Genomic DNA, 15539 nt, shown 5'->3' with positions numbered 1-15539 from the left:
ATGGAAATCACAACTTCCTAAACAGTGTCACACAGATGTTATGCTTACCTCACCTCCAGCTGGATTTGAATAGGAACAGCACTCTCTCTACTGACAATTAAAGCTCACACCTATTTGCCACTCTTTACTGCATACTTACAATCAGTTCATGTGCAATTCATTATAAGGCTCTTTTGTTTTAGTAGCAAAAGGGTGAAACCTTTAAAGAAGCCCTGGAAATGTGACTGGTATTATTCTAAGACAGCACTTCACTGTGCATGTGCCCTGCTGCCTCCTACTCCTGTACCTACACTACACTCATCTCCTTCTCCCTTGGGTTTATCAGACTTGCTGTGGAAGGTCTCTTACAGCTAACTTGTGAGGCAATCCTGCTTCTGGTGTAGGTCACTTGGGAAAATGGGAGACTGATCACTTGGCAAAGTGGGAGACTGATCTGTTTTACACATTCACTTAGTTTCTTAGAGATCACAGAGTCACAGAACCATGCAGGCTGGGCAAGCCTCTCAGTATCACCAAGTCCAATCTAGAACCCTCCTCTACAACATTCACCTTGAACCATAGCCCTAAGCACCACATCCAAACCACCCTGAAACACAGCCAGGCTGGGTGACTCCACCATCTCCCTGGGCAGCTCATTCCACTCCCTGACCACTCTCTCCATAAAAAACTTTTTCCTGATGTCCAATCTAAACCTCCCCAGCTTGAGGCCATTTCCCCTTGTTCTATCACCAATTACCTGTGAGCAGAGCCCAGCAGCAGCCTCTCCACAATGTCCTTTCAGGTATTTGTAGACAGCAATGAAGTCTCCCCTCAGCCTCTTCCATTTCTAACTAACCATCCCCAGCTCCTTCACTCATTCCTCCTAAGATTTATTCTCCAGGCCCTTCACCAGCATCGTTGCCCTCCAACTTGCTTTCCAAGTTAGTCAGTTCTGAAGCCAAGGATCTCACTGAACTCAGAGTTAGCCACTAGCCCCTTACAAATCTCCTTCCCAAAGCAGTTTGGGGTCCTGGCTGTGAGCTGACCCTACTGCTGAAACTTCCCTGTGCATCACCTTGAACAGGAGTGCTGCAGGCTGCTGTTCCCAGCCTGACACACATTGTTTGGGAGGTAGCCAGGCAGTAACTTTAATTTCAGAATGAGAGACCTCTCAAGTGTAACAAAGAGGATATTACAAAATCTACACCCCATTATTACCAGCTTGCCCTACATGAATTCAGGTCTATGATGAGGAATAAGAAGTGACCAGGCAGAGTTTTCAGAGGATGCTAAATGCCTGGCTTGTGGCAGAGGTGAAGGAGGTAGTCCACCTTCCCACTGCAGAGTCAAACAGCAGAGCTCTTGCCTTAAAAGGAATGAAATCCTTTTGCTGAGCAATGCTCTGACTTCATGGTGCCCCTACCCCAGTGAGGGGCATCTCCCCTTCTCTCTGGGACTGAGTTTTCCTCAAGAGCAAACTCTTCCAGCAGCCACCTCCACAATGGGACAAGAGGAAAGGAGAGAAGATGAGGGCTTTTCAGCTGAGGTGGAACAGATGGCACCCTCAGAGCTGAGATGTCCCAGGATCCTCATCTCATGCTTGCCATGGTTCGTTACAGCAGATGACAGCAATGCCAATGCTCGAAGCCTGCTTCCATTCCTGTCTTTTGTGCTTCCGCAGAAGGCAGAAGCAAAGGCATTTCAAAGGAATGGCCTTTAGTAGATTTCCTCATCCACTCTGACTGTTAGGAGCCCCAAAGAGCTGATACTACAGCCATGGAGACAGCTCTGGAGAGCATCACCTGTCCCCAGCCATTAACAGCCTGTGGCTTCTCCAGAAGTTCTTATGCCATCTGAGAAGCAAGAAAGTAAATGCAGAAGCTCCTAACATATCAACAAAGGGAAGGAGCTGTCCTTTCATTCCTGCACAGCAGGTAAATATCCAGCCATACAATACCAAGGGCAGATGCAACATCATAGAATCAACCAGGTTGGAAGAGAGCTCCAAGCTCAGCCAGCCCAACCTAGCACCCAGCCCTGGCCAAACAACCAGACCGTGGCACTAAGTGCCCCAGCCAGGCTTTGCTTCTACACCTCCAGGAACAGTGACTCCACCACCTCCCTGGGCAGCCCATTCTAATGCCAATCACTCTCTCTGCCAACAACTTCCTCCTCACATCCAGCCTAGACCTCCCCTGGCACAGCCTGAGGCTGTGTCCCCTCGTTCTGTTGCTGCTTGCCTGGCAGCAGAGCCCAACCCCACCTGGCTATAACCTCCCTTCAGGCAGCTGCAGACAGCAATGAGCTCTGCCCTGAGCCTCCTCTTCTGCAGGCTGCACACCCCCAGCTCTCTCAGCTTCTCTCCTCACAGGGCTGTGCTCCAGCCCCTCACCAGCTTCATGACCCTGTTACACTACACAGTACAGACATTACTTGATCCTTCCTTTAAAACCTAAAGTCAAAACAAGCATCAAAAGTGTAAAAAAAAAAAAAAAATCGTCCCAAGACCAAAAAAAACCCTCCAAAAATCAGAATACATCCACCTCAACTTACCAGAATAAGCATGAAAGCATGATGAACTGCAGGTGCATGTTTAAACCTGCATTCACCACATACCTTTGTCCTCCGACCATCAATATGCTAATTGACATTGATCAAATTTAATCCCCTGCTGGCAAACCTCACAGCTTCAAACATCTGTCTCTGTGGGGAAGAATAGAATCCTCCCCAAAATAAAACCAAACCCTAAAATCTTCAGAAATCACATTGCTTTTTATTCTCTAATACATAAAGAGCTCTTCTGTGCTGGTTGGAGGCTAGCTGGAGTATTTAAGTGAGAAGAATTAGATGTAGGCTGTGAAAAGGAAACAATGCTGATGCCTGCTTCACTCAAAGGCTTGCTGAGATGTACAAAAACAAGAACACAAACAGAGAGAAGACAGTGGGGCTCTGTTGCAGCTGGTGTCTGAGCTTTCTCCCTGGGGTGCTGCTTCTGTGTAACTAATCCTTCTGCTTTCTAACCTCTCTGTGCCCATCCTCACAGCTCCCCTTGCATGCAAGGCAAACTCTGAGATAAGGTAGAGGGGTGGAAAGAAGGTGGAAGGGTGGTTGGGAGCCCCTCCTGGGGATTTCTGGGAGGGCTGATGTGTTTCTGTATTACCTTTAACTTGTATATTTCTGTATATAGCTGTAAATATCTGCTTGTAACCCCATTTCTTCTCATCCTATCATTGGTTACTTGGGAGAGGAGACCAACATCTTCCTACAGATAGAGGGATGACAAGTCAACCACTTCTGTCACATAATGCACAGTTGCTGCTATACAAGGAAGAGACATCAGTTTACAGGCTCAGACTACACAGATTTCATTCTCTAAGATTTTATATCAATAGAATCAGCCAGGTGGGAAGAGACCTCCAAGCTCATCCAGTCCAACCTAGCACCCAGACCTATCCAATCAACCAGACCATGGCACTAAGTGCCTCATTCAGTCCTTTCTTGAACACCTCCAGGGACATTGTGCTAAGCTGTAAATATAAAACCTCACCCCTTAACTTCCAGTTCAGATGAGTTTATTCTGGGTGAGTTCATAAGAGCAGGGGGGTACCCAAACCATCACACCTTCAAATTGTGCTGCCTTTAGGCTTGGAGAGTCAATATCACAGGATATTAGGGGTTGGAAGGGACCCAAGAAGATCATCAAGTCCAACCCCCTTGCCAGAGCAGGACAATCCTATCTAACACAGTTCACAGAGAATATCAACTCAAAGTTTTCTCTTCTCTCATTGCATCACAGACAAACATGAGATCTTTCATTGCCTTCTTGTGCTCCTCCTGATATTAGACCTAACAGATGACCAAATTCCAGACCTGAAACCCTTCCAGACTACACACCTGTAGTCTCTTCAGCAAGCCTTGGCTATCAGCTCTCTCCCTGGTCCTTAACTTCATCAAGCAGTCAACTTAAATCATTCTATAGACTTTTGAGATTCATTTGGTGATTTCTGGAGGAGAGCCCAAGGGAGAAAGTGGGAAAGGAGAAGGACTACAGGAGGAATCTGGGAACCATAACAGTCGATGCTGCATCAGACAGCACCACGAGCAGGAGTTCTAAAGCTCTGGGGGGGTTTTTGCACATGTACAAGCAACGTGCTCTAAATAAAAGAAAAGTTGGATGCCAAAAGGCCTAGAGGGCCAGACAGGCTCTTTGTGATCTCCTAGACAGAACCAAGACACTGGAAAAACAGTCAAGTGCCACTGTGGGTCTTCCTGTCAGTTATTAGGCAAAGAAACAATATGACCTGCACAGCAGAAAGGGCTTTGCTTCAAAATGGATATAGTAGGTCAAAGTATATATAGATACCCATAGACAAACCATCTCTTGGCTTGTTAAGGTAGGGTTATATGTCCTGGCAGGTCTCTGGGGACTTCATTGCACAGACTGAAAACATCTTTGTAGCAGTTTCAGCTAATAGGCCTTTCTGCTTCCTAATGGCTCCAAATATATCTTCTGTGATAAGAGCCTCCTGCTTCTGGCTGGCTGAAGTTTGGTGAGTGACTTATCTGTGAAACATCAGCACAGATTATTTGTATGTGCCCAGTTTGGGAAACCACTCAATAAAGGCTTGCTTAAATCAGGATGGGTCTGGCATCAACTCACATCAAGCTACAGAAGTTCAATAGCAAACTACAGAACAGAGAGCTGGATCCAGTAATCATCTGAGCAGTTCAACTCCCACTGGCAATTACCAAGGCTGGTTTAGCATACCTGGCATCCTCCAGCTCTCATCCAGCAATGAGAAAAGAAGTTAACATCCATCTGAACAACAAGACTTTGTATTCTCTCAGTCAGCAGAAGGGATAATAATTGTAATTCAAGAAGAAATAAATATTTGGCTTTTGTTTGTTAATTATAGTCAAAACCAAAACTACACAAACCCCCCCCCCCCCACAAAAACCCATTCCAAACCCACTCTTATAGAGCTCTCTCTGGAAAAGGACTTCAAAAGAAATACATAAATCAATCAATCCACAGGTCCACTTCATTTGTAATAAATAATGGGATGAGAGATATGTCTCTGTTCACAGTTAAAAAGCCCCAAGAAATCCTTCTCTGCTGGCATTTTTGGATCAGCTTTTAGCAGAGTCTCCAGCCTGTCTAATCGCTGCCATACCAGAAGCAGCCTGCCTCAAAGCACAGAGCATATGGCATCCTCAAAGGATTTGATATCATTTTTCCCCCCACTTTAAAACGTGCAAGTCAGTTGGTCATAGTTACTCCTCTGTGGAATTACCCAAACAGCTGCTACCTTCCAACTAAGGAGGAAGAAAACCTTTGTCTTTTCGTTGCTGTTAGTTCTGCCGAGGCGCTTCTGCCATACGGCGAGTCGGTGACGTGCCCTGCGATGGCTTTTCAATGCTTGACCAGGGGGTAAACAGGGCTTTGTTAAAAGCTGACATCTACAGATGGATCTTCTTCATGTGGTTTGTGGTATGCCTAAGTTTTACATGGTAAGAAATCAGCGCAGCACCTCAACCTCAGCGCCGCGCCTCAACCTCAGCGCCGCGCCTCAACCTCAGCGCCGCGCCTCAACCTCAGCGCCGCGCCTCAACCTCAGCGCCGCGCCTCAACCTCAGCGCCGCGCCTCAACCTCAGCGCCGCGCCCCAACCTCAGCGCCGCGCCCCAACCTCAGCGCCGCGCCCTCAACCTCAGCGCCGCGCCCTCAACCTCAGCGCCGCGCCCTCAACCTCAGCGCCGCGCCCTCAACCTCAGCGCCGCACCCTCAACCTCAGCGCCGCACCCTCAACCTCAGCGCCGCACCCTCAACATAAGCGAGTAAGGAGACGCTGCCGACCTTCACATCTACGGAACCCCAGAGCTGACACCTGGTGAGGGGCCTGGAGCACAAACCCTATGAGGAGAGGTTGAGGGAGCTGGGCCTGTTTAGCCTGGAGAAGAGGAGGCTCAGGGGTGTCTACAATTACCTGAAGGGGCATTGTAGCCAGGTGGGGTTGGGCTCTTCTCCCAGGCAACCAGCAACAGAACAAGGGGACACAGTCTCAAGTTGTGCCAGGGGAGGTATAGGCTGGATGTTAGGAAGAAGTTCTTCACAGAGAGAGTGATTGGCATTGGAATGGGCTGCCCAGGGAGGTGGTGGAGTCACCATCCCTGGGGGTCTTCAAGAAAAGCCTGGCTGAGGCACTTAGTGCTATGATCTGGTTGACTGGATAGGGCTGGGTGCTAGGTTGGACTGGATGAGCTTGGAGGTCTCTTCCAACCTGGTTGATTCCATGATTCTATGAAGTCACTTAGCATGCAGAAAAAGCATTGCCTTCAGGAATGCTTGATCACCAAATGGATTATTTCTTCTAAAATTGCCCTTTACTTCCCAAGTAATGATCTGCTAAGATGTACTTTGAGCCCGATTGGAAAGTAGATGCGTCTAAGGGTACTTTATTCATTCTCTGTACAGCAGGGTTATGAATTCCATCGTTTTCTGAGCTCTTCCCTTCCTTCCACGCTTCACAGATCCCATCTCTCCTTGATCATCAGGGTTATCTCTCCAGATTGAACCTTTTTTTTCTCCTTTCCTTCTTTTTCCTTTCCACTCTTTCAGACTGACAAATTTTTCATTCTCTATCAGGAGATTAATGAAATAACAACTAAAAGGGAGAAAAAGAACACAGCACCTAAAGATCAGATGATAAATGACTAAAGACCCAAACCCTCACAAAGCAGGGGGAGAGGGGAAGATAAAGGGGAATGAGAAAGGAAGGTAATTAAATCATGATCATGCACCATAAGAACCATATATGAACATCACAATCCCCTACATATGGGAGGGAGGAAAAATCCACTTAAATCTCTCCCAGGATTATTTTTGTAAGCTAAAGATTGCAGTTTTGTGGCAATTTGCTAACAAATCATTTTCAGTTTGGTGTAAAAAAAGTGCACAAAGTCCCTGCTGAATACTTCAAAGGCTCCTATTAAACCACATTCTCAACATCTTTATGAATTCTAACACACCTAGAGCCAAGAGCAACCTGGGCTGAAGAAAGACTATCCATTTTATCACATGCTCAACACCCACACTGCATTCTTAGCCCTGCAATAGGTGTAACAGAGCAGGCAAGTCATTATTGAGGACTATCAGCTACATAAGGTACAACAGATCAACAGATCTCCTCCCCCTTCACTCTGCCCTAGTGAGACCTCATCTTGAGGACTGCATTCAGTTTTGGGCTCCTCAGTTCAAGAGGGATAGGAATCTGCTGGAAAGGGTCCAAGAGAGAGCTATAAGGGTAATTAAGGGACTGGGGCACTGCCTGATGAGGAGAGGCTGAGGGACCTGGGCTGCTTAGTCTGGAGAAGAGAAAACTGAGAGGAGATTTAATCAATGTTTATCAATATCTGAGGGCTGAGGAGGGGAACAGGCTCTGCTCACTGCTCCCTGGGATAGGACAAGAAGTAATGGATGGCAGCTGTGGCACAGCAGGTTCCAGCTCAACACAAGTGGGAACTCCTTGATTGGAAGGGTCCCAGAGCAGTGGCACAGGCTGCCCAGAGAGGTTATGGAGTCTCCTTCTGTGGAGCCTTTGCAGGGCTGTCTGGATGTGCTCCTGTGTGCCCTGAGCTAGACTGAATGGTCCTGCTGTGGCAGGGGGGCTGGACTCGATCTCTTTGTGTCCCTTTCAACCCCTGCCATCCTGTGAACATGATACAAGAAAGGAAAAAAAATCCTAAAGCATCTGATGCCAATGGGGGGAAAAATGTGGATCTCAGTTACCTGGAGCTCAGTCATGCACTGAGTTAGAAGAGACAGCTGAGTACATGCACATGCCCATTTACATCATATGCCTTGTATGGGAAGGATCTGTTCCTGTCTACAAAGTCTGTCACCAGCTCAAAACTGACATGACTGAGCTGAGGTGACACTATTCATTCTCATGGCACAGCCATAAAAACTTCTTCCAGCTAATTATAATCATTTGGCAATTTCCACTGATGGAAGTCAAGAGTTTCCTTGGTGCAGAGTGGGAGATTTTCTTGTCACATCTTCTGTAGCATCTGTTTGAAAGAAGCTCTACTGCACTACGTTTCCAAGCATTATTGGCACTTAAGAGCAGTAGTGTAGGGAAACCAAAGATATTGAAGCAGTAATACCTGAGGTGGTTTACCTGTTCATTAGGTCATGCATGTTTAGTTAAGTTACCACAGTGCATTCATGCAGCTGCTGGAATTAAGAGTCATAGACCTTGTAGCAGCCTTGCAGTACCTGAAGGGGACCTACAGGAGGGCTGGGAAGGGATTATTGACAAGGACTTGTAATGACAGGAGGAGGAGGAATGGGTTTGAACTGGCAGAGGGGAGATTCAAAGTGGATGTTAGGAAGAAGTTGTTTGCAGTGAGGGTGGTGAGAGACTGGCACAGGTTGCCCAGGGAGGTTGTGGAGCACAGAAGCACCGAACGTGATCATAGATCACGTTCGGTGCTTCTGTGCTCCACAACCTCCCTGGAGGTGTCCAAGGCCAGGTTGGATGAAGCCTTGAGTGACCTGTGGGAGGTGCCCTTGCCTATGGCAGAGGATTGGAATTGGATGAGCTTTGAGGTCCCTTCCAACCTAAACCATTCCATGACAAACCAACTCCATCAATTAACATATGGGGAAGCTGTGTCAACTCTAAAGCAACACACCAAGACATCTTACCCAGAACACACAGCTACACCCCAAAGTCTGCACAAGAAGGAAAGAGAAGGATTAAGCACACATGCAGACACAATCAGCCCCATCCCCTATGTCCTCTTCTGCTCCATGATTTCTCTTGTCAGAGCCATTTTCATTTTCCACCTGCTTTTAATCAGGGAAAGGAATCCCTACCCAGGAAATGCACCTTGTATTTCAAGAGATAAAGTGTTAAAGAATTGAAAGACTGAGGTGTTTTGATTAGATAACCAAGAAGTCCAAACTAAAAAGCCCTATGCTCCTCCAGGGCTGCCATAAGGTTGGGATGGGGTGAGAATTTGAAGACTTCCAACCCAGACCAGAAGCCTGATCCGCTGCCACTGCAGTGAGTGATAGGCTTTGGTTGCTGATGACTCTGTAATGGCCCTTTCACACCTTTGTGAACTTTCTTCATTAAATGCCAGCAGCCTGCTAAGCAAAGGGATGTTCTACTTCAGTGATTCTCAGAGCAGGGCACAGTCATTTCTTTCAGCAATGCCAGCTGAAACTGCTGCATCCCCTCCACCATTCTTCTCCCCCTCCCCCCTCCCCTAAAATTCATTTCCTCTTCTGCATTGCATCTCAGTTAAAAATGTCCTTTTTTTGCTATACCTGCATGCATATTTCATAGAATCGTTGGAAGGGACCTCAAAGCTCAGCCAGTTCCAACCCCCTGCCATAGGCAGGGACACCTCCCACTAGAACAGGTCACTCAAAGCCTCATCCAATCCAGCCTTGAACACCTCCAGGGAGGTTGTGGAGCACAGAATGTGATTCTTGATCACATTCTGTGATTCTGTAATCCACAACGTCCCTGGGCAACCTGTGCCAGTGTCTCACCACCCTCATTGCAAACAACTTCTTCCTAACATCTAGTTTGAACCTCCCCTCTGCCACTTTAAACCCATTATCCCTTGTCCTGTCATTACAAGACCTCCTGGAGCCCCCTTCAGATACTGGGAGGCCACTCCAAGGTCTCCTGGAAGCCTTCTCCTCTCCAGGCTGCAGAGCCCCAACTCTCTCAAGCCTGTCCTCACAGCAAAGCTCCTGCAGCCCTCTCAGTATCTTGGTGCCCTCCTCTGCACTGGCTCCAACACTTCCATGTCCTTCTTGTGTTGGGGACTCCAGAGCTGCCCCCAGGACTGCAGGTGGGGTGTGAGGAGAGCAGAGCCAAGGGGCAGAATCCCCTCCCTTGCCCTGTGCCCACACTGCTCTTGCTGCAGCCCAGCACAGGGTTGTGTCTGGGCTGCACTCCCACTGCAGGCTCCTGTTCAGCTTTGCATCACCCCAGACCCCCAGGGCCTGTTCCTCAGGGCTGCTCTCAGCCATTCCGTACCCATCCTGGATTTGTGCTTGGGATTGCACCCACCCAGGTGCAGGACCTTACACTTGGCCTTGTTGAATATCAGGAGGTTGGCCTAGGTGCACCTCTCCAGCCTGTCCAGGTCTTTTTGGATGGATCCCTGCCCTCTAGCAAGTTGACTGTGCCACACAGCTTGGTGCCAGCTGCAGACTTGCTGAGGCTGCACTGATTCCTCTGTCCATGTCACTGACAAAGATATCACACAGCACTGGTGCCAGCTCTGGCCTCTGAGAGTGCCACTTGGCACTGGTCTCCATGTGGACATTGTGCTGTTGATTACCACTCTCTGCATGCCACCATCCAGCCAAGTCCTTACCCAGTGAGTGGATAAGAGAAAGGAACTCCAAAGGACACTTGTTTTGAGCCATTATGGGTTGATTTTTCAGCCACTTCTGTACTAAATGAGCATCACGCAGTTAATATCAGGCTGTGGTTGGGAAGAGTTAAATGAACTTAACTCAACAAATCCCCCTTGCATGTATGAAAGATGTCAAAACAGCATTCAGCAAGGAAGATGACAGTAGGCTAGGACTCTCAGCTGGCCACCTACATGGCTGTGAGATTGCAGCACACAGCTTCAGGCTGCTGAGATCACACATGGGTTGCAGTCAAGACTCCTCATGCACATGCAAGGCATCACCCACAGCTTCCCAGGTTACACACAGAGAGCAGGGAAAAGCTAACACTTCCCTTGCTCACATATGGTGCTAGCATATGCTGAACAGACACCAGAATTGGAAAGCTGCAGGCAGGGAAGCAAAAACCTCTGCTTCAATCCATTGAGTGAACAGGGTCAATTCTAGCACTTTAATACCAGCAGTATGTCAAAACATGGCAGCCTGAGCTCCTATGGTGAAATGAGGTGAAGATTTAAGTGGTGATCATCAGGTTGACAGCCTGCAGGTCACACTGTTAGAGTAGTTATCAGTAAGATTACACAGAGCTGACAACACTGGTCTTTGGTCTCTTCTAATAGGAGAGGGAGATGGAAGGAAAGCTGATGGCAGCTAAGATAAAAACAGAACAAAATCAAAATGCTTAAACCTAGATTATAACACTGCAGTATAAGAAAATAAGTGAGTGATCTGTGCTCCTGAGCAAGTGACAAAGTAGAATCATGAATCAGGCAGGGTTGGAAGGGAACACAAGGATCAGCCAGTTCCAACCCCTCTGCCATGCCCAGGGACACCCTACCCTGGAGCAGGCTGCACACAGCCTCAGCCAGCCTGGCCTCAAACACCTCCAGCCATGGGGCCTCAACCACCTCCCTGGGCAACCCATTCCAGCCTCTCACCACTCTCCTGCTCAACAACTTCCTCCTCACCTCCAGCCTCACTCTCCCCACCTCCACCTCTGCTCCATTCCCCCCACTCCTGCCACTCCCTGAGAGCCTCAAATGTCTCTCCCCAGCTTTTTTTATAGTGCATTTCAGATCCTGGGAGGTCACAAGAAGGTCACTTAGGAGCCTCCTCTTCTCCAGCCTGCACAGCCCCAACTCTTTCAGTCTGTCCTCATAGCAGAGCTGCTGCAGCCCTCTTGAGCAACCTCCCTGGACACACTCCAGCATCTCCACATCCCTGCTGTAATAGGGGCTGCAGAACTAGCAGTAGAAAGCGAGAGAGTTACAAACTAGATCATGGAATTGGTACAAGAAGCAAAACACTTCCAATTTTCCTCTTCTTTTTTGCTTAAATATTTCAAATGTTGGCTTTTCCTTTTTGTTCCCACCAGGGAAAAGTATTCCATTGCTCATTTAGTGAAATGGCAAACTCTCTTCTTACTAGGGCATTGCTGAACTCTGGATATTTCCTGGAGGAGGAGGTAAAACCTGTCAAAACTCTGCCTAATGTAGCTCAGACTGCTGCCAGTTTTTCATTGGCTCCTCTCAAAGAGATGTCATGTTTGCAGCCAAAGAATGGATTCTCAATATGCAGGCACAGCACAGCATTCTCAGCCCCAAACACTCTGTGAGGAGATGCTGATTTTCCTGTGCTCAAATCACAGCTGTAGGCCTGGCTAGCAGCAATCAGAGGAAGTGTGGCAGGCAGCACTGTGCCAAACCTGAGCACCACATCAGCATGGTTAATACTGCCCAGGTCCATCCTGGCATAGAATCATGGGATCAACCAGGTTGGAAGAGACCTCCAAGATCATCCAGCCCAACCTAGCACCCAGCCCTGGACAATCAACCAGACCATGGCACTAAGTGCCCCAGCCAGGCTTGGCTTCAACACCTCCAGGCACAGCAAATCCACCACCCCCCTGGGCAGCCCATTCCAATGCCAATCACTCTCAATGACAACAACTTCCTCCCAACATCCAGCCTAGACCTGCCCTGGCACAGCTTGAGGCTGTGGCCCCTTCTTCTGTTGCTGGCTGCCTGGCAGCAGAGCCCAACCCCACCTGGCTACAGCCTCCCTGCAGGCAGCTGCAGGCAGCAATGAGCTCTGCCCTGAGCCTCCTCTGCTGCAGGCTGCACCCCCCCAGCTCCCTCAGCCTCTCCTCACAGGGCTGTGCTCCAGGCCCCTCCCCAGCCTTGCTGCCCTTCTCCAAACACCTTCCAGCACCTCAACATCTCTCTACAATGGAGGAGTCCAGAACTGGACACAGCACTCCAGGGGTGGCCTGAGCAGTGCTGAGCACAGGGGCACAAGAACCTCCCTTGTCCTGCTGCCCACACTGCTCCTGAGCCAGCCCAGGATGCCATTGGCTCTGCTGCCTCCTCTGCAGCTCCTCTATCCCACCACCCCCAGCTCCCTCTCTGCCTGGCTGCTCTCAGCCACTCTGGCCCCAGCCTGTAGCACTTCTTGGGGCTGTTGTAGCCAAAGTGCAGAACTCTGCACTTGGCCTTGTTCAATCTCATCCCATTGGCCTCTGCCCACCCATCCAGCCTGGCCAGGTCCCTCTGCAGGGCTCTCCTACCCTCCAACAACAGCTCCATACCTGCTCCTAGCTTGGTGTCATCTGCAAACTTACTGATGCTGGACTCAATCCCCTGCTCCAGATCATCAATAAAGATACAGAACTTGAACATCCCAGCACTGATGCTTGGGGAACTCCACTAGTGACAGCTGCCAACTGGATGGGCACCATTCACCACCACTCTCTGTGCCCTGCCACATCAGCCATCTCAAGGTCCTGCTGAGGAAGAGCCAGGTTTTGCTGTGCTGCTGATCAAATAGCTCTTAGTCACAGACACCTGTGGTCCATCCTTCCTTGGCGCTCCTTAGCTTCCAGAAACTCAGGATTTCTTCTTGGCTCAGTCCTCTCAAGTGACATATCCCAGACTGGAGATTCAGCAGAGAGCCATTCACTTCTCACCCCTTCCTTCCATAGGTTGTTTTTCTAGCAGTGCAGTGAACTGCACTGAGGTGCAGGAGGTTCCATGTGAAGCTGGGGAGGATTTTTTTCCCTGTGAGGGTGACAGAGCACTGGAACAGGCTGCCCAGGGAGGTTGTGGAGTCTCCCTCTCTGGAGATATTCAGGACCTGTCTGGATGTGTTTCAGTATGATCTGCTCTGGGTGATCCTGCTCTGACAGTGATGCTGGCCCAGATGATCTTTCGAGGTCCCTTCCAGCCCCTGACATTCTGTGATTCAGATAATAACAATCAGGTGAGCAGCAGTGCCAGCAGGGACACAACTCCTGATAAGAGACCCAGGAAAGCCACTCTCAGCAGCAGCAAGCCATTAGATCACTGTGCAACCTCAGCCTGTGTCCAAAGGGGCAGCCATTATGTTGTTAGCTAGAGCCAGAGAAGAGGAGAAATGGCAAAGAAGTAGTCATAGAAGCTTTTTTTTCCTCCAGCCTTTCACAGCAGTCAGTGAAGTACCAATTCTGGCCATCTTTTGCATAGGCATTCACCAGAGTGCTCTTTTATAGCTACAGACTAACACTTACATTTAAAAGCACTACAGAGACACTTTAGTAGAGGCCACTAATTTGACAGCTTTAGAAGCAGCAAGTGGGTTCAGAAGTGGAGAAAGATTTGAGGCTGTATTATTAACTTGGCTGAGAAGCTAATATATATATATATATTTTCAAGAGAAAAGCAGTTCTGCAAGATGGCAGAGCAGCAACTGAGCTGAAACAAAGCTGGAAGCCCATTCCAGCTGGGCAGAAAACAAAGAGCAATTCTTATCCCAGCCCAGTGACAGCCTCTTCACCCAAAAGAAAGCAGAAAGTTTTGAAGCCCTGCCTCAGGGAAACCAGGGGGAGAAGCAGAGAGAGCAGCTCAAAACCCAAAAGGATTAAATGAACTGGCTGCACACTTGGCTTCAAAGAGCCTACCTTGTATATTGCAGGCTCCCAAATGTCACAGCCTTTACATCATCAGCAGTGCAGCTCATAACAACCAGCAGGCTGCCCAGCTTGGGTTTAAGGGAAATAAACATCTCAGCTTTTAAAAACAAGAAGGAAGTCACAATGTAAGATGCACTGGCAGAGAGGAGGTGAAGATGAGCCAGCAGTGCCCAGGTGGGCAGCAGAGCCAATGGCATCCTGGGCTGGCTCAGGAGCAGTGTGGGCAGCAGGACAAGGGAGGTTCTTGTGCCCCTGTGCTCAGCACTGCTAGGGCCACACCTGGAGTGCTGTGTCCAGTTCTGGGCTCCTCCATTGCAGAGAGATGTTGATGTGCTGGAAGGTGTTTGGAGAAGGGCAGCAAGGCTGGGGAGGGGCCTGGAGCAGAGCCCTGTGAGGAGAGGCTGAGGGAGCTGGGGGTGTGCAGCCTGCAGCAGAGGAGGCTCAGGGCATAGCTTATTGCTGTCTGCAGCTCCCTGAAGGGAGGCTGTAGCCAGGTGGGGTTGGGCTCTGCTGCCAGGCAGCCAGCAAAAGAACCAGGGGACAGAGCCTCAAGCTGTGCCAGGGGAGGTCTAGGCTGGATGTTAGGAGGAAGTTGTTGTCAGAGAGAGTGATTGGCATTGGAATGGGCTGCCCAGGGAGGTGGTGGAGTCACTGTGCCTGGAGGTGTTGAAGCCAAGACTGGAAGGAATGGAACAAAGCTAGAAAAGGGCAGGTTCAGCCTGGATGTAAGGAAGAAGTTCTTCATCAGGAGGGTGGTGAGAGGCTGGACTGGGTTGCCCAGGGAGGTGGTTGAGGTCCCATGGCTGGAGGTGTTTGAGGCCAGGCTGGCTGAGGCTGTGTGCAGCCTGCTCTAGGGTAGGGTGTCCCTGGGCATGGCAGAGGGGTTGGAAGTGGCTGCTCCTTGTGGTGCCTTCCTACCCTGACTGATTCTAATCTTTTGTAAAGCTGATCTTTAGATGACATTCTCCAGGAAGGAGTGCTGAAAACAAATGAACATAAATGAAACACACTTCAACCAGATGGATGCCTCGAGTGAAAGCATCAACCAGGATGATCAAAATACAGAGTTTTTGTTACCAGAAGTCAAATATTTTTGGGGAAAAAAAATCTTCTGCAGTCAGCTGAAGACTAGAAACCTGTGATTAAAGAAAAGATTCACTCTGCCAAGATA

The 15539-nt window shown here is 49.0% G+C and overlaps 1 long non-coding RNA gene across 2 annotated transcripts in view; it reads right to left on the bottom strand.

Annotated features, from left to right (window-relative positions):
• Positions 1-6372: 6372 nt before the first annotated feature.
• Positions 6373-15539, bottom strand: part of LOC135181526 (uncharacterized) — a 102356-nt gene continuing 93189 nt past the window's right edge. For both annotated transcript variants that reach the window (XR_010304907.1, XR_010304906.1), the window contains one exon: positions 6373-6643. This is a non-coding gene — a long non-coding RNA (uncharacterized LOC135181526). The remainder of the gene's footprint in view (positions 6644-15539) is intronic.

The sequence above is a fragment of the Pogoniulus pusillus genome, chromosome 15, assembly GCF_015220805.1.
Source record: "Pogoniulus pusillus isolate bPogPus1 chromosome 15, bPogPus1.pri, whole genome shotgun sequence".
Lineage (NCBI taxonomy): Eukaryota > Metazoa > Chordata > Aves > Piciformes > Lybiidae > Pogoniulus > Pogoniulus pusillus.
Note: the sequence above shows the minus strand (reverse complement) of the source record. Positions and strands in the feature narration are given on the sequence as shown.